The sequence below is a fragment of the Pongo abelii genome, chromosome 17 (genome assembly GCF_028885655.2).
Source record: "Pongo abelii isolate AG06213 chromosome 17, NHGRI_mPonAbe1-v2.0_pri, whole genome shotgun sequence".
Lineage (NCBI taxonomy): Eukaryota > Metazoa > Chordata > Mammalia > Primates > Hominidae > Pongo > Pongo abelii.
In genome coordinates, this window is record NC_072002.2 from 31,106,426 (window position 1) to 31,125,964 (window position 19,539).

Genomic DNA, 19,539 nt, shown 5'->3' on the forward strand with positions numbered 1-19,539 from the left:
TTATCTGAGATGCTTGGGACTATAAGTGCTTCAGATTTCAGATTTTTTTGGATTTTGGAGTATTTGCATTCCACTTACCAGATCAGCATCCCAAATCTGAAAATCCAAAATCTGAAAATTTTTGAGTACTGATGTGACACTCAAAAAAAAAATGCTCATTGGAGTATTTTGGATTTCAGGTTTTTGGATTTGGGATACTCAACCTGTAATAGCAGTACTCACCTCTTTGAGTTCTTGCATGTTTCAAATGAGCCATGGGTATGAAATACTCAGTGTAGAGTGCACACACATGACCTTGGACAGGGTCTCTCCCCCTGTGCACACTCAAGGCCTCAGACACTCTTTTTGTTTTACTTCCTCCACTTGTGTTTTCACTGCTAAATCCCTAGAACCTAAAATAGTGCTTGCCACTTTATAAGTGCACAAGAAGTACTTGTGGGAGGCAGGAGGACAGAGGGCAGGTAGGTGGGTTCTTGTTTTGTCTGATTTCCCCAGTATCCGAGTCTCCTGCTCTCTGCCTGGTCCCTTCATATTGATGACTTGGTAGCACTGCCTGCCTAAGAACTTGGTTTCTGTTTCACTCCTGGATTACTGTTTCATGAGTCAACCATCTGGCTCTCAAACACCACAGCTCCCCAGCAAGCCCATCACCTTCCCAGGTATAGTCCATGCTCCTTAGAAGTCACTCCCATCTCCGAATCTGGCCAGTGTGCCCTTTGATTTGGCACAGCTATACTCTGTAAAGGCAAAGGGTGTCATTATCATCATAGTCAGAAAAAGTGAAGGTTGCAGACAGTGGTAGTCATTAGTAGTCTTTACCAAATATTTCTCCCCCTTTCTGGGTACATAAAAGAATTGCACTCCCCTGACCCCTTCTAGACAGATATGGCCATGTGAGTTGCTTTAACACCAGCTTGTGAGCATGAACAGACATGTCACTCCGAGCATAAGTGTTAAGAGGGGGATTTGCCACGTCCCCTTTGCCTGTCTTGTTGAACTTGGAAGCCAGTTTCCATGAAAAAGCATTAGTATCACGATTGTGGGGGTAGCACTCCCTTGATCCAGGTCAGGAACATGGGGTTCTTCCCAGCTGTGGTGCTCCCTGCCTGTTTAGGCCTCACCAGGAAAGTGTGGATCCTACAAGGCTGGGAGATCAAGGGTCCATTCTCAGAAGCTCCAGACTGAAGTGCAACATGACCTTCAAGTCCTGATATTGAGAATCTTTCTGATGCGAATACTTTATCTTTGACAAGTCATTCATGTATGATTTAAGAAAAGAGCTGAACAATTAATAAGTAGGATGATGTTTGTATATACTATCTCAGAGATTACCAAAGAGAGGAGTTTTAATTTGACTTCCAAAGTTTGAGTTGGAATTTTACACTTCTAAATTAGATTTAATAATTCTTCAGAGCTTTAGAAATAATAGGAAATTTACCAAAACCAGAAACTTCAAGTCAATTACATCGAGATAAATGCCAATGAGAGAAGGGAAGAAAAATACATAAGCTTTACAAAAAACAGACACTTTCACACAGAGATACCCACACAGACATGTGATCCATATATAAACCTTTTCACTAAGCAAAATAGAAACCAAAAATTTTTTAAATTACGTTAATAAATAAAAAGAAAAGAAAAACCAGATTCAATGCTAGGCCATTCCAGTTTTGCTACAGCCTGTGTCTCCTAAACAGCTTCAGGTGACTTCTGTGGTCTTCCATCTCCTATTTGAAAAGCATGTTGTTGAACTAGATGACACCTACAGCCATGGAATTCAGAAGCCTATTGTCACTTTAAGGTGAGTGGGAACACATTTTGTTCTAGCAAGAAGACCAATTTAAATTAAACTGGAACATTTTGAAAAAAATAAGCTTATTGATTCACTTATGCCTGACTCCTTCAAAACATCTTTTGAGTTAGGTTATGACAAGAGACATAAAAATAAAGTTAATAATAACATTGAATGCAAAAATTAGGTTCCAAGAAAGTACAAGAATGCGAATACACTTGCTGAAAGGGAAAACACAGCTGTGATTACATGTCAAATATGGCTGTAAGTTTCTTGAAAGTCAAAGTCAATGCAAAAAAGTTTACCCATGACAGTTGTATAGCTTTTAGGAAAGCCCAAAGTTTTCCTAGTGTTAAAAGCCTTTAAAAAAGACTCTCCATACGGTACATTTTTAAAAAGAAAAGAAAGGAGAAAAAGAAAGAAAACTTAAAGAAAAAAATAAGCAATGTCTCTGAATAGGCAATTCACAGAAAGAGAAACCTAAATGGGTAGTAAATATTAAAAGATACCCAAACTCTTTCAAAATTAGGAAGATACTAATTAAATCATTAATAAAGTGTCAGTCTATAATCATCAGATTGACAAAAACTAAAAAGTTGCATAACATCAAATGCTGGTGAAGATATATAGAAATGGAATCCCTGATACCTTGCTGGTGAGAATATAATCTAATAGAGCTATTTGGGAAAATAATCTTACCGAGTTTGCTGACATTTAGTATGGATACACCCAACAATCCAACACTTCTACTGCTAAATATACCCTCCACGAATCACTCAGGTGCTCAAGGATAAGGTGTGTTCATGTTCATGGTAGAGCTATTACTGTTAGTAGACTTACCAATGTATGAATAGCATGGCATATGATGGAATGTAAAAAGCAATCACTTAGACTTATGTGTAGCATCATAAGTAGATCTTTAAAAACAGTGTTGAATAAGAAAAGTTAAAAAGATACTTATGCCACAGTATCATCTATGTAAATTAAGCACAGTGAATGCCAAAATTTTTCACATCTTCTCTCTCTCTCTGTGTGTGTGTGTGTGTGTGTGTGTGTGTGTGTAAAAGGTAGAATGGATGAACATATATATTATAAATATTATATATTTCATATATATATTATAAAAGCTGACTATGGTTGGAGGGGGCTGTGAGATTAGAGACAGAAGATAATAGAGAACAAAGTAAAACCAAAGTAAATGAAACAAAATAGAAGTATTCTGTGGATTGACGATGATAAAATGTCATGCAGTTCACAATCATCTTAAATTTTCTTATCTGAAGTCCATATTTAAAAAAATTTTCTGAACATTTAAAAGTTGAGGAAAAAACAAAATTAAGAACATGTGAACAATACTATAAAAACACCAACTCTATTTGAGAGCCTTCATGAAAGCTCAGCTTGAGTCTCATACAATGTGAACTTACAGTAGTTTTAAAGGATTAGTCTTTCTCACTTGGGGACAGAAAATGTAATAATACCTCCTTACAGTTACTGCAGTTGGGGACAGAACTCATTCATTCGAGTTCTGTGTTAGTCTGTTCTTGAGTTGCTATAAAGAAATACCTGAGAGGCTGGGCACAGTGGCTCACGCCTGTAATCCCAGCACTTTGGGAGGCTGAGACAGGCAGATCACCTTAGGTCAGGAGTTTGAGACCAGCCTGGCCAACATGAGGAATCCCTATCTCTACTAAAAATATGAAAATTAGCCTGGCGTGGTGGCCCATACCTGTAATCCCAGCTACTCGGGAGGCTGAGGCAGGAGAATTGCTTGAATCCGGGAGGCAGAGGTTGTAGTGAGCCAAGATCGCACCATTGCACTCCAGCCTGGGCAACAGAGCAAGACTCGGTCTCAAAAAAAAGAAAAAAGAAAAAAAGAAAGAAAAAGAAAAGAAAAGAAATACCTGAGACTGGGCAACTTTACAAAGAAGATGAGTTTAATTCTCTTGAGGTTCTGGAGGCTGTACAAGCACGGCACCAGCATCTGCTTGGCTTCTGGGGAGACCTCAGGGAGCTTTTACTCATGGCAGAAGGTGAAGCAAGAGCAGGCATGTCACATGGCAAAAGCAGGCGCAAGAGAGAAAGAGAGACAATGGGAGATACCACACACTTTTAACCAACCAGATCTCACAAAAAATCACTCACTGTGTTGAGGACAGCCCCAGGTTATGAAGGATTTGCCCTGGTGACCCAAGTACCTCCCACCAGGTGTTACTGCTCAATGGATTCTCCTTGCCCACTGCCTAGACAGAGCTGATTTATCAAGACAGGGGAATTGCAATAAAGAAAGTAATTCACGCAGAGCCGCCTGTACAGGAGACTAGAGTTTTATTATTACTCAAATTGGTCTCTCCCAAAACTTGGGGATCAGAGTTTTTAAGGATAATTTGGCAAGTAGGGGCTCAGGAAGTGGGGAGTGCTGATTGCTTGGGCTGGAGATGAAATCATAAGGCGTTGAAGTGAGTTTTTCTTGCTGTCTACTGTTCATGAGTGGGATTGCAGAGCTGGTTGAGCCAGATTACCAGTCTGGGTGGCATCAGCTGGTCCATCAGAACAGAACACAGGGTCTGCAAAATATCTCAAGCACTGATCTTAGGTTTTACAACAGTAATGTTATTCCCAGGAGCAATTTGGGGAGGTTCAGACTCTTGCAACCAGAGGCTGTTTGGCTCCTAACTGTAATTTCTAATCTTGTAACTGATTTGTTAGTCCTACAAAGGCCGACTGGTCCCCAGGTAAGAAGGGGATTTATTATCATCTTTGTTTCAAAGTTAAACTATGAACTAAATTCCTTCCCAAGGTTAGTTTGGCCTACACCCAGGAATAAACAAGGACAGCTGAGAGGTTAGAAGCAAGATGGAGTTGGTTAGGTCAGGTCTCTTTCACTGTCATAATTTCCTCAGTTATAATTTTTGCAAAGGCGTTTCGCAGGCTCCACCTCCAACACCAAGGATTATATTTCAACATGAGACTTAGTGGTGACATATATCCAAACTACATCAAGTCCTAATTTATATGAGGTCCTCCTCCCCAGCCCAGGACCTGGCACATAACGGTTACTCAAGAAGTCTGTAGAATGAATGAATTAACATTTTAAAAGCATAGAATTATTATTCATATAGCTAAACCTTGGGACAATAAACCAAAAATAAAAATCAAAGACCCCCCCACAACCATCTGAATGGACTTCCTCCTCAGCCAGGCACTCTAAAATTTAACCTGAAAGACTGGTTCAGACCATGACGGGAAGTGGGGGGTTGGACATACCTCACAATACCCCTCCAGCATTAACATCAACACAGACCTTAAGTCTGGTGAGAAACATTTACAGTCTATTCTCTCTGAAGCCTGCTACTTGGAGGCTTCATCTGCATGACAAAACCTAGGTCTCCACAACCCCTATCATAACCGAGACATTCCTTTCTATAGATAATAACTCTTTCAACCAATTGCCAATCAGAATATGTTTAAATCTACATAAAAGGTGAGTTGTCCCACCCTTCCAGATCAAACCAATGTAAATCTTACATGTATTGATGGATGTATTATGTCTCCCTGAAATATATAAAGTTATATGCCCTTTATAGGTCATAGAATTTGCTCTTGGTGAAATTTCAGGTTTGGGGAGGGAAGGGTGTGTGTGTGCGTGTGTGTGTGCGCACGCACCTATGTGTCTCCTTTCCTAGATTCTCTGGACAGGCATAGCCAGGGACTCTGGTTAAAGATTGATCCTGCACCACAGAAGTATCTACTTAATAATCTAGTTAAATGATATATTCTAATAATTAGAACAAAATATTTTAATCATTAGAACAAAAAATTCCCCCAAACAACCTGACTATCCTAAGCTACAGAAACAAATTCGTGAGGTGCCAATAAGTTATATTTGCCTTATATGGACAGAATATTCTTCCCCAAAGATATTGAAGAGTTATAAAGGCAAGTCTGGAAAATACACATTTGCATAATGAAAACTAAAAGGACTTTTCATTTTAAGACGACTCTTTTGCATAAAAAATTATATCTTGTAAATATATGAAAATATGTATTTATAAGCTTTTAATCAGATAAATCTTAAGTGACAGAAGTGTTTATAGGTTAAGTGTTAGAATCTATTTTGGTATGAAGACCACTGAGAAAAGAAGATAAAGCATCTTTGAAATTAACCATATAGGCCCCTGGATAAAATAGATTCTAATTTATATAACTTTGTAAAGTAAGGGGCATCTTCTAATGCATAATGTCGGGAAAATGTCTTTGTGATTAGATAGCTGGCTGAAAGATGAGCATGCCGAGACACTCAGAGGAAGAGGAACTGGATCATTAGATGGAGCAGAATAGACTGTGCTCAGAAATGACCTTCGCAAGAATTTTAGATGGTGATTACTGTAGTTGAAAGAGCTCCAAGCAGGAAGAGTCATTAATTTTGGAAAAATTCAGTCAATGATGTTTTTCACTTCTTTCAGCTGCTTCACACAGACTAATTATTTCCTTTTTAAAGCCTTGAGTTTTTCTGTCAAATTCTTATGTAGTAGAATGATAGCCCTTTCCAAGTGAGTGGGGAACCCTCACTTATTGAACCTTGACCCCCCAAATCGGAGTACCTTTTCCATCTTTCCCCTCTACTTTTGCTGTAAAGCTTAAATTCAGAATTCGAATAATTAAATCTAATGACAAAGTCATAATACAGATATCTAGGCTGAAAGTTCTTCTGCTCTGAGTGGTTTATTATTGTAATTCTGTATTTGTCTTCAGCCTTATTTAAATCCCTTCTGATGGAGTTTAAATCCACTACTTATCATTCTTCCATCCTAATAACCACTCATTTATTCATTCGACAAATATTTGTTAAATGTCCTTTATATGCAGGTTACATGGGAAGTACTCATTCCTAAATATTTTGTTATTTAAACTTGCCGGTTTTAGTGGATGCTGTAGTTGGCGACCCAGATACTCCTTCAGAGCCAAGGTACTCGTTCTGCCAGCTGCTAGAATTGATGGCACCTGACGGCTCTCAGCTGTATCCCTTCTGGAAAATTGCCTTTGGCCAAAGAGAGCTGCCTCACACGAGGTCATGCTTCCTCCCTTGGCAGCCCACATCCAATGTCTGGCCACTGCAGGGGATACAAAGACTCATCCCCACTGCTTCAGTTTGGGCCAGTTCTGAAGGGCATCCCAGCTCAGGACTCCAGCATGCCCCTCCCACCTGATCCTTCTTCCTTCACTGCTGTCATAGTGGTTTTGCCCAGAGCACACCCCAGTGGAACTCCCCACAGATCTCCATCTCACAATCAAACCTCCATGGAAGCAAACCTAAGTCAGAGTAAACCACAGCATCACTTGTCATAACCAATCTTCACAGTCCCTGTTAATATCCAGAGAAACAATGGATATTTTGGTTACCAACCTAACTTAAGGCATGTGAGTGATTTTCTACGTCCAGATTATACTTAAAGAGAGTGGTAAGATTAATGCTCTTTGCTAGTATCTTTTGAAAAGCAAACTGAATCATTAACTGGTCCAACCGAATGTTGCCAATTGATGCCTTCTCCATTGACCAACTTTCTGGAAAAAAAAAAAAGTATAGCACTTTAGGCTTTAGGTAGACTTACTGGTAAATTGTTTCACTAATCGGCAAAGCAAACATTGATAACTGGCAAGCCATTCACCTGGGAGTCTTTGTTTGTATTATGCAAATGAACTACTTCCTCTTGTCTCAGCTGTGTTCTGCTTACTTATAGTGAAGTTTAAGGCTGGGCCAGGAGAGGGTGAGAGAGCTCCACCCTGGAGGGCCCTTGCAAGATAAACAGCAGTTTCAGCAGGGGCACTCTTTGCTTTATTTGTAACCTATTGCTACATTCGGTTTCCAGAAATTGTTTACTGATGTTTATTTGTTTGGGGGCATTTTTTTGGGTATGTGCTTGAGGAAAATGAATAAAAATCCAATACCTTTTTCTGTGGTAGAAAATTAAAGACTTTCTTTAACTTTTTTGTTAAAAATAATTATTTTATTTTTGCTGAACTCCAGGGAAAACAGGATAGGAAGTCCCAAAACATTTCTGCTTTCTTTCTGAGTATTTAATTCAGTTTATCAAATATTTATTGAGCAAATCTATATGAGGATTCTACACACTTGGGGTACACGAGTGAACAAAACAGACACAAGCCCTGCCCTGAGTTCTACTTTCTTTGCTCTACTACCCTGAGGGAGAGAGAAGGAGGAGTGAGGGAAGGATGCAGAGATGATGTGCAACATATTTCCAGGTTTTCTGCACAGGCCTGCTTTTAATTATTCTGTCCTGTTCTCAGAACACATAACTCACTTATTTCCTTAGATTATATGGTCACTTTTATTTTAACTACCCAAACATGATCTTTGGTGTAAATAAGACTGAAAATTCTCACCTCTTATTCATCTGAAAATATTTCTGGGGAGATGAGGGGCTGAAAGGTGAAAGGAGGGAACTAGTATTTATTGAGCATGTAGTATACTCCACGTGCTTTACATGACATGCATTTAATCTGCACAGTCAGTCTGCAAGTTGGATATGACTTTTATCGCTACTTTATGTATGAGAAAACTGAGACTGAGAGGTTGACCAAATAACTTTGCAGAGTTCACACAGGAAGTAAGGCACTGACCCTGAACTGAGCTCAGGGCCCCTGCCTTCTCCCTTGCGGTGCTGACTCCACTGGAGCCTCGCAGGTAGAAGTATCACACTTCTGGTCTACCAAACTTGTCAGCATACCTAGGGCTTGAGAAAGAATTTTTTTAATTCAGTGAACACTTATGCAGGTCTTGAAACCAGTGTGCTTTAAAATGAACTTGAGCAATAGAGCCTCCTGGGCCTAAGAAATTCAGAAGAAAAGTATTGCAAAGATTTGTGTAACGGTTAAGCCTTCCTTCGTGATGATAGCCACAAACCTCCCCAGAGGTAATCTGTTGTGGCTCAGATTCTTCTACAGAAGCTTCTCCCAGAGAATGTACACAAGGTTTTCTGTGCATCCTACCCATCCAGCCACTTCTGTCCCGTATATCTTTGAACTGGGAACAATTCCACACTTAAATAGGGAAGTGTGATGAGAAAAGACTGATGACAACAGGTGAGACCGCTCACCAGCGGCTGCCTTGGTGGTCTGGGAAATTTGTTTTGGAGAAGTTATTTGAACTAGTAATTTATTTATATTAAAAATGAGCAATTCTGACGACCACTGTAGATTTATATTGCTTTTATATTTTAAAATTTTTTGTTCTTTCTCCTATATAAAATTTAAGGCTAAATATCTGTCTCTAGGGAAAAGAAGTTATTCAGTCATACTGGAGAGGAATATGAAAGGGAAGGCTTGAACTGTAGTTAGTCAGATACTTAAATCTGCTGATAGCATGTGTTCATTACTCTTCAGTCTTAAAGTTGGAAAATTAATGAATTTTCTGAAGCCAAAGGAAGGAGAACTTTTGTTTTTCATGGGAGAATTAAAATATTAACATCTATACAATATTATTTGCTTACCTTTATATATCTTGATTTGTTCCACAAAGAATTTGGAGCGGCTTATAAGAATTGTTAGCTCAACAGTGGGATAGATTGATGGATAGAGATATAAATAAAAATTAGTATCATTATATGATTTTTGTTATAGTATGCTATGCAATTATTGACATTAAGCTGATATTCCTAAAAGCAGAAGCAAAGAGGAATACTGTATATTATGTCACTCATATTTTGTCCTGAAAGAATAAAATTCTTCAGCAAAGCAAAGATTTTCCTGACACTTAGGTCTGACAAGGACATTTTTTCTGATGTGTCATGGCCAGTGTTTTTCGATGACATTCTGACAAAAAAGTGAAGGCAGGTGTCATGGGAAACTTTTTAAAATTTTCCCTAAAAGCAAACTGAGGATATAATGACCAAGTCCAACTCAATGGAAGCCATGTTCTGGATAAATTAGAAAGTGTGTGGTCAACATACACAGCTTGCTAGTAGTCTACCTTAATTTCCAGAGTAAGGATACCAAAATTATAGCCCATGGCCCAACAGCTTCCTCACCCCAACTTAGGGTGTGTGGATCCATCATAGAACTCTTTTCTGCTTAGACCAAACTGGGCTCAGATCCATTTCAAAACAGTGCTCTTGGTCTTCACTACCAATTGATTAGAGATGGCAAAAACTGAAGCCTATTTTTCATCATGGACAGAACCCTCTAGGACGTCAATATGCACTTCAAGAGAGAGCACAGGCCTCTGAAGTTATACACACCATTATCTGTGTAGGTCTCTCTAAGTGTTTTTCCAGTGTGGGACTTCAGAGCTTTCAATCCACGAAAGAGTCACCGTGAGGAATGCATTGACCACACGTCCTTCAAACACTTTTTCTTTAATATTTCTGTCAAGAGCTTTCACTAAAAGGTGAGCAGCAAACAGTTCAAAGGCATCTTCTCGCAAGAGTCTGGGCCCAGTATTCTGTGCTGTTAATCAAAGGCAGGGCCGTATGAACTAAAAGATCAAAGTGCACCATCTACCGACACACTCTTTAGAACTTAGAGCCTCTCCTAGACTGGCACCTGGAATCCACCTGCACCTGGTGAGGCTGGGGTAGAACCTCTGCAGGACCAATCAAAAATACTTCCGCAGTGTCTACTGGGTGCCAGAAAATGAGGATACGGTGTTGAACAGGTGCTTGTCCAGAATGGCCCAAATCTAATATTTACACTATAATTAATTACTATTTGGGTCTTTTTGTTTGTATTTATTTATTTTTATTAATATACAATAGTTGTACATATTTTGGGGGGATATGTGATATTTTGATACCTGCATACAATGTGTAATGATCAAATCAGAGTAATTGAGATATTATCACCCCAAACATTTATCTTTTGTGTTGGGGACATTACAGTTCTTTGCTTCTAGCTACTTTGAAGTATACAATAAATTTTTGTTAACTATAATTTCCCTAGTATTCTATCAAATACTAGAACACATTCCTTTTATCTGACTGTACTTTCATACCCCTTGACCAACATCTCTTCACCCCCACTAATCACTGTGTTTGTTATTTGCTGTGAAGGATAAGGATGGCTGGACTTGTCCTTAAAAGTTGGCTAAGTAAGCCGAGGCAGGCAGATCATGAGGTCAAGAGATCGAGACCATCTGGCCAACATGGTGAAACCCCGTCTCTACTAAAAATACAGAAATTAGCCGGGCATGGTGGCGCGCGCCTATAGTCCCAGCTACTCGGGAGGCTGAGGCAGGAGTATCGCTTGAACCTGGGAGGTGGAGGTTGCAGTAAGTCGAGATCATGCCACTCCACTCCAGCCTGGGCAACAAGAGCGAGACTCCATCTCAAAAAAAAAAAAAAAAAGTGGGCTAAGTATCTTCCAGAACACAAATAAAAGAACAAACATGTTTCCGAAATTCTTACCAAGTACAGCAAGTATACAGTATTGATTTTCGTAGTCTCTTACAGATTGATAATCATCTTATTAGTTTAGGAATAAATAAATATATTGTTTATATTATGAACAGATCTCTATTTATCTTGCCAGCTTAGGACTATAGAAATATGTTCGTTATGACTTTGGTCATAAAATGATTTTTTGGTGGAATTCAGAGAATAGATTACTCAATCATCATGAGTAGATTCATTAAAGTACTTTTAAATATTTAATAGTTACCGTCAGATAAATCCACAAATGGACAACTTTTAAGGAATTCAGTGTTTCATAATTTTACGATTGTTAGAAGCATCCTATTGCAATGGGGACAAAAGTGTGTGGTGGCTGTCATCTGGTGCCTTCTATTTCTCCATAAAGTATGAGAAATCTGCACTGAAAAGGAGAAAGAAATGTCAGAGAGTTGAGGAGAATGGAGCATATAGAAATTATTATTGTGATTTGTCCTCTTTACACAAAAGCAGAGAAAGCCTCTGACAACTGCCTACATTGACTAATTTAGTGCTTGAAACTTTTAACCACAAACAGACATCCAAAGTGCACTACCCATTTGAAAGGAAGACTGTAGGGTCAGACTGTCTGGATTTGGATCCAACTCCTTCACTTACTAACTGTGTGGACCTGGGCACAGATCAGTTTCCTTACCTGTGTGAGGGAAACCCTGTGCCTCAGTTTCCTTATCTCTATATTGAGGTTAGTAATAGTCCTTACCTTAGAGAGGTTTTTTAAATATTAAATGATTGCATATGTAAATGCTTATAATAGTACCCGGCAAACAATAAGCAAGCATTAGCAATCATGATTTGAGGTACCCCAACGGCACAAGACACACTAGAGCTAAAATAAACATTCAGAATAAATGACCCCAGTGGAAACAGAAAGAATTTTTTTAAATAAGAAAACTTTTAGAAACTACAACTTAATATTACTAAATTAGTTTTCACAGAACATTGAGAGGATATTGTAATCGCAATATAAGAATATAAATAGGGCCGGGACCGGTGGCTCACACCTGCAATCCCAGCACTTTGGGAGGACGAGGCAGGAGGATCACTTGAGCTCAGGAGTTCAAGACCAGCCTGAGCAACATAATGAGACCCCCTGTCTCTGTAAAACAAATTATTTTTAATTAGCTGGCCATGGTGGCGCATGCCTGTGGTCCCAGCTACTCAGGTGGCTGAGGCAGGAGGATCCCTTGACCCCATGAGCCAAGATTGCGCCACTGCACTCCAGCCTGGGTAACAGAGTAAGACCCTGTCTCAAAAAATAAAAAAAAGAACAGGAGCAATCTGTTAACAAGATAGTCAAAGAAAATTTATAGGATAAAAAGACAAAGACAAATGTCAAATACATAGACCAATTTAAAGGACCCACAGCAGACAGCCTGCTGCTCAGCAATACCAGCTTTCTCTTCCTCTTGTGGTACAGCCAGACTTCATTTCCCAGGCCCCCTTTGTAGCTTGGGATAGCCAGTGGAACCTGAAAAGGAGTATGTCTCATGCCCAGGCCTGGCTGCTGAAACTCTCCGCAGTGCCATTCCGCGTTGTGAGGCTGTGGTGCAGTTATAAAGTCGCAGATGTTTTTGCAGTGGCTGGGGGATTCTTTGTGTGGAAGTGGCAGAGTGGCGGCTGGCAGGTGGGCAGAGGTGTCAGTCTGAACCATCAGTGCTGCTCTGAGGAGCCTGCACTTTGCCTTGGGGCCATGGGGATCCACTAAAGTGTGTGCTATGTGTAGACAGGGGTATAAGAAGCAGGTGTGCATTTCAGAACATTGACTCCCTTGGCTAGGGGAGGATACTGAAGAGGCCAGGAGAGGTGGGCATGGCGCTGAGGCTGGAAGCAGTTAGGAGGTTTTGGTAATCACCAGGTGGAAAGGGATCGGGCTTGAATTCAAGCAGTGTTAGAGGGATGAAAGGGAGAGATAGATGCCCAAGGACACTGTAGAGTCAACTGTTCTGTTGGGTGTGGGGAGCTGAGATGCCACAATAAGAAATAAAGGTGGATACAGGTGTCATCACATTTGGGGATGCATCATGACTTTGGGTGCTTATGCTTATGGCTGTTATTTTCTCTGAGAAATTAGAAGATTCTTTTTAAATTTGTTTGGTTTTGTGTTGTTGTTGTTTTTGTTGTTGTTTGAGACAGGGTCATGTTCACACCACTGAACTCACCCAGGCTGGAGTTCAGTGGTGTGATCATGGCTCACTGCAGGCTTGACCTCCTAGGCTCAAAGGAACTTCTTACCTCAGCCTCCCAGGTGGCTGGGACTACAGGTGTTCACCACCACATCTGGCTAATTTTTTTATTTTTATTTTTTGGTAGAGACAAGGTTTCACTATGTTGCCCAGGCTGGTCTTGAACTCCTGAGCTCAAGCAATACTCCTGCCTCAGCCTCCCAAAGTGCTGGGATTACAGACATGAGCCACCATGCCTGGCCCAGAGGACTGTTATCAGCACCCTCTCTACCGCCACATTCTACACTCTATCCATCCCAAACTATTGGCTATTTCATTTATTGCTGCCCCTGTAGGTACTATTGCTCTGTCTGAAATATGCACATCCCCTTGACAATCTAGAAAGTTTCTAAACAGACTTTTACCTACATCAAGTCTTCTGGGAAGGCTTCTCTCACTTCAGAAAAGCCTGGCTGCGCCCCCTTTGAGCCTTTTCTCTCCCATGCCCTCTCTCTTCTGGTGGCATTTATGAAAGTGGGGTCACCATGCTCACGACCTCTTTACAACTAGACAGAGAGTGTCTGATGGCAGGCAAGGAATTTTTTTTTTGTTTTGTTTTTTTGTTTTGAGACGGAATCTTGCTCTGTCTCCCAGGCTAGAGTGCAATGACGCGATCTCGGCTCACTACAACCTCCATCTCTCAGGTTCAAGTGGTCCTCCTACCTCAGCCTCCCGAGTAGCTGGGATTACAGGGGCACATTACCACGACCGGCTAATTTTTGTATTTTTAGTAGAGATGGGATTTCACCATGTTGGTCAGGCTGGTCTCAAACTTCTGACCTCAGGTGATCTACTCGCCTTGGCCTCCCAAACTGCTGGGATTACAGGTGTGAGCCACCGTGCTTGGCCGGAGGGATATTTTTTTTTTTTTTCATCCTGTGTTTCCGATGACTAGCCAAGGGCCTATGATAAATAGGTGCTCAGTAGACATTTGATAAATAAGATAATTCATTAATGAGAATAAGGGACAGGAAAAAGATGTGGATCTTGAAGTAGTAGCATCCCCACCTCCATTCTTGTGAGAATAGAGGAGCTAAGGAGCAACCCCTGAAAGGACCAATAGCATTGAAAACTTGATAAATAAAGTTGAAAGCAAAAAATATATACATTCCACACAGTTGTATGATTCCTGTGCTTTTTGTTGCCTCAAATCCTTCATTCTCATGATTCTTTATCTTTTTAAATTTTATTTATTGATTTTTAGACAGTCTCACTGTCACTCAGGCTGGAGTGCAGTGATGAGATCATGGCTCACTGCAGCGTTTACCTCTCAGGCTCAAGCATTCCCCCAACCTCAGCCTCCCAAGTAGCTGGGACCACAGGCCTGTGCCACCACACCCGGCTAATTTTTTAATATTTTTTTGTCGAGACAGTCTTCCCATGTTGTTCAGACTGGTCTTGAACTCATATGCTCTAGCGATCCTCCCGCCTTGGCCTCCCAAAGTGCTGGGATTACAGCCGTGAGCCACCGCACCCAGCAACCCTGATGATTCTTAATCTGATTTTACTTTTATTTTACTGTGTTGGCTTCTAAGCAAACACTACACTAAACTGTGTAGCAATCAAAGTAAAATCATATTAAGAATCATCTGATTACAAACTTTCATCTCAATGGAATATTTAGGAAAATGGTGTGTAACCCTGCATCATGTCCTGTGGTAGAGTCTGTTACAAGAAAATAAGACAATTGTGCTCCTTGTGGATCACAGATATGCTCAAGTTCTAGAACAGAACTTGCATGATCTTGTAAGTAGTGCAGATCATGACTTGCCCTCTTTACATCTTCAGTCTTTAGAAATTCAGCCAGATATGGGAGTCTAAGAATCCTTCTAACCTTTGGAACTCTTCTCTTCTCCTCTACCTCCCTGTCCATACATGATCCAGCTCCATCCTGCTACTGTTCCCTTGGTCCGGTGAGGAGACTCATTCACCTAAAGGTTCCCATTCCTGGGAGGGTGGTGGACGCTGTCATTCTTCAGCTTGAAATAACTACTAAACAAACCCATCCCTACCATGGGAACATGAATCCCATTCATGGCATAACTTCCATTTGTTATTATGCAAATATTTTCTACTTCCAGTAGAGTGAGGAGAGGAAGGAAATAAAGCAACAAAGGAGGAAGAGAACTCTATCCTGCCATGGGCATGTTATGATCTGTGTCCTCCAGGAGACTTTAAGTTCATTGAGGGAAAGCACCCCACCTTCTTGCTCCTCTCTATCTCCAGTATCTAGGAGAGTACCAGGCACATTCAACAATATTGCTGGTTGAGTGAATGAGGAAATGATTGAATAAACAAATGTGTAACAGCGAGGCAATGTTTGCTGCTGCGGTGGTGGTTGTCCCAGTATCGGCTGCAATACAGTAGGAAACATGGATCTCAATGAATGCTTTCTGTAGTTAATGCTATTCATACAAGATTAGTGATGCCAGACAGGAAAGCAGCGACCTGATGATCCGCATCCACTCATTTGCAGACAAGGTCAGAAGTCAAGAGGAGCCTGGAGCGCAAGTGGAGTCTAAAGAGACTCGGTGGCGGCCAGGCGCGGTGATTCACTCCTGTAATCCCAGCACTTTGGGAGGCCAAGGCGGGTGGATCACGAGGTCAGGAGATCGAGACCATCCTGGCTAACATGGTGAAACCCCATTCTACTAAAAATATAAAAAATTAGCCGGGCGTGGTGGCGGGCGCCTTGTAGTCCCAGCTACTCCAAAGGCTGAGGCAGGAGAATGGCCTGAACCCGAGAGGCGGAGCTTGCAGTGAGCCGAGATCGCGCCACTGCACTCCAGCCTGGGCGACTGAGCGAGACTCCGTTTCAAAAAAAAAAAAGAGAGAGAGAGAGACTTGGTGGCTATCACTCCCTTCCCACGTCCTGTAGCAAGGCTTCATCATCATCAGCGTTTCTTCTTCTTCTTCTACCTTTGAATAATCCAGTTCCCATTTTGTGCATTGGTTCAAAAGTTAGAAAAGTAAAAACGAATACAAAAAAGCAACATACTGAGCACTGAACTACCTGAATCAAAAGCATATGGTAGTTGTATAGGAATTGTTATTTTTTTCCCCGTCACTGGTTTTGGTTTTTCTGCCTTTCATTGCATGAGAATAAAACACTTTCACAGAGCAATTTGGAAAGTTCAAAATTGCTAGGCATGAAAAATGATTTTCATTTTTGGACAGATGTGATATATCTTCAGAAGCCATTTATATCCAACTGCTGTGCCTGTCTTTGGGAAATTTGACTTAAAAAAAAATTGTAGCCTGATACAAGACACAACAGCTTTCTGTACAGAGCCTTTGCTAAGCCTTCCTGCTTGGATTCAAAGATAATAACTATATGGCATACAAATACCTTGTGAAAATAGGTATTTTTTGTTTAACTATACCTGAAAAAACATAACTAGATATGCAATTTTACAAAGAGAAGACAAGTTGATGTTTATTTTAGGGAAGAGCTGGACATGATAACTTTGTTGTTGTTACTTGGTGTATATGTGTGTGTGAGTGTGTGTGTGTATATATATTTATTTATTTATATATAGGGTTTGGTTCTGTTTGGGGCATCAGGCATCCACTGAGGATCTTGGAATGTATCCCCCATGGATAAGGGGGGGGCTACTGTATGTCATAAAGTTCAGTGGAAAAATCCCCGTGGGTGAGGAGTCCAGACAGAGGAAACAGCCCAGCAGGATTTGTTAGTGACTGATTCCAATTTTAAAAAATAGTTTATGTGATAATTAAGCAAATGAATAGTCATATTTTCCAAATGTGAGTTTTTAGCTTGCCATTGACAGAAAAAGAAGCTGCAAAAAGGAGAACCACTCTTACATGCAAAATAATAGAAAGAAAACTCAAGATAACCCAAAAATACAGACAGGTTGAGTTCCTGAGTGAATGCTGACTAGGATCCACAGTGTTTGCACAATAAGTATTTATAAATCCTTGAGATAAGTCACCACGGCATGACCAAATAGCAAGCCAATACACACACACGCACATTTTCCCTTTTGAGAAAACTTTAGGGTTTTATTCTGATGCCTCATAGCAGTGAAATGGTTTTTCGTTTGTTTGTTTGTTTGTTTGTTTGTTTGTTTGAGACAGAGCCTTGTTCTGTCGCCCAGGCTGGAGTGCAGTGACGCAATCTCGGCTCACTGCAAACTCTGCCTTCTGGGTTCAAGTGATTCTCCTGCCTCAGCCTGCCGAGTAGCTGGAATTACAGGTGCCCACCACGACGCCCGGCTAATTTTTGTATTTTTTAGTAGAGACGGGGTTTTGCCATGTTAGCCAGGCTGGTCTCGAACTCCTGACCTCAGGTGATCTGCCGGCCTCTGCCTCCCAAAGTGCTAGGATTACAGGCATGAGCCACCGCACCCGGCCAGCAATGAAATGATTTTAAGGAAGTAACAAAACAGCACGAGGGGAAACGTGGGGGTTGGAACCCAAATGCTCCCTTAAGGGTCACTCACTCTTCAGCCACTCTTCAGACCTTGGCCTTTCAACCCTTCCAGTCAGCACCTCCTGGAGCTGTCCCAGGAGCAAGAAGCCCTGCCTCTGCCCTAGGCTCCAAAGCCCATAATTATTCCCAGGGAGTCTTTTCGAAATATCTGACTATGATGAAGATAATATGTGTTACCAGGGTTATTCTTGTATTGAGTGCTTAGCATGGGCCAGGTGCTACATTGATGGTTTTAACCTTGTTATCCCATTCACTCCTCACTACAGCCCTATTTCTATACAATTACTGTATGTTTCTTATTCAGTTACACCTTGCACTTCATAGAACACTGCATTGTTCCATGAAGTGTCTGAGTGCAGTGGCTCACACCTGTAATCCCAGCACTTTAGTAGGCCGGGGTAAGAGGATAACTTGAGGCCAGGAGCGCAACATCAACCTGGGGAACAGAGTGAGAACTTGCATCTACAGAAAAATTTTAAAAATTAGCCAGGTATGGTGGTAGGTCCCTGTAGTCTCAGCTATTTGAGAGGGTGAGGTAGAAGGATCACTTGAACACTGGGGGTCAAGGATGCAGTGAGCTGTGATTGTGCCACTGCACTCCAGCCTGGGCAACAGAGCAATACCCTGTCTCAAAAAAAAAAAAAAGCCAGGGGTTGGGTGGGGAACAGAGGCACTATTTTTTCCAGGGACACATAATTCAAAAGGGTTGATAAGTTAGGCTGCTTGTGTTAACTATGATTAACCCTCCTCCAACTGTGACTGCAAAAATTGAACAGCTAGAGTAGCACTCTTAGAGTGACCTCCGCTCCTATCAAGAAACAAATAATTTTATACTCGTTGGTGAGAATACAGTGGTAGTTTTCTTGGGGACAAGGAAAAGAGAGTATTAATGAAGAAATGAGAAATGAAATGGTGCTTCCCATGGAGAGAAGAGAATGCTGGAATTTCAAGTGCTTCTTGGACTTTTTCTAAGAGAAAATTGGAACAACTCATTTTCTGTTCTTTCAAACACAATTTAGCCCTGCCCTGGCCCTAGAAGACAAACAGGATACAGAGGCTTTGCTAGTCTCCCAAGGTTGCTATTTTCCCTGTAATCAAACTGGCAAGAGAAGAATACTTGATAAAATGAAGATGTAGCAAGAATTTACTGTCCATCATTAGGCATTAAAGATGGGGTAAAAGGAACTAATACTTACAGAAAGCTGAGTAGTGTAGCATTTCTTGGCCTCAGTGCTGTCATGGTCTAGTGGAATGGACAGAGTGGCACAGGCGTACCAATGTAATCAGTAAAAGTGAAGTACACACAACTAGACACACAGAGGAATGAACAATTGTCTCTTGTCTGGAAGCCCAAAGAAATCACCATTTAGAGATTACATATGAACCAAGCCCTCTATAAGAGGGTTCCTGGGCATGCGTGTCAAAAACAGACAGATAAAAAAAAAAATTACCAATGCATTTGATGCAGAACCAAGGTTGAGAACTACTGGAAGAGGTTAGAGAGTGAGAAACTGGATTTTGAAGCTATAGCTTTCAGGCTCCCTGAGACTATGGAACACTTGATTGCTGTGGGCCAGGTGTGATGGAGAAGGCTCCTATCAGAGCAGC

At 40.9% G+C, this 19,539-nt stretch overlaps 1 protein-coding gene across 4 annotated transcripts in view; it reads left to right on the top strand.

Annotated features, from left to right (window-relative positions):
- DLGAP1 (DLG associated protein 1) overlaps positions 1 to 19,539 on the top strand; it is a 972,556-nt gene that overhangs the window by 436,068 nt on the left and 516,949 nt on the right. The gene's annotated exons all lie outside the window — the stretch shown is intronic.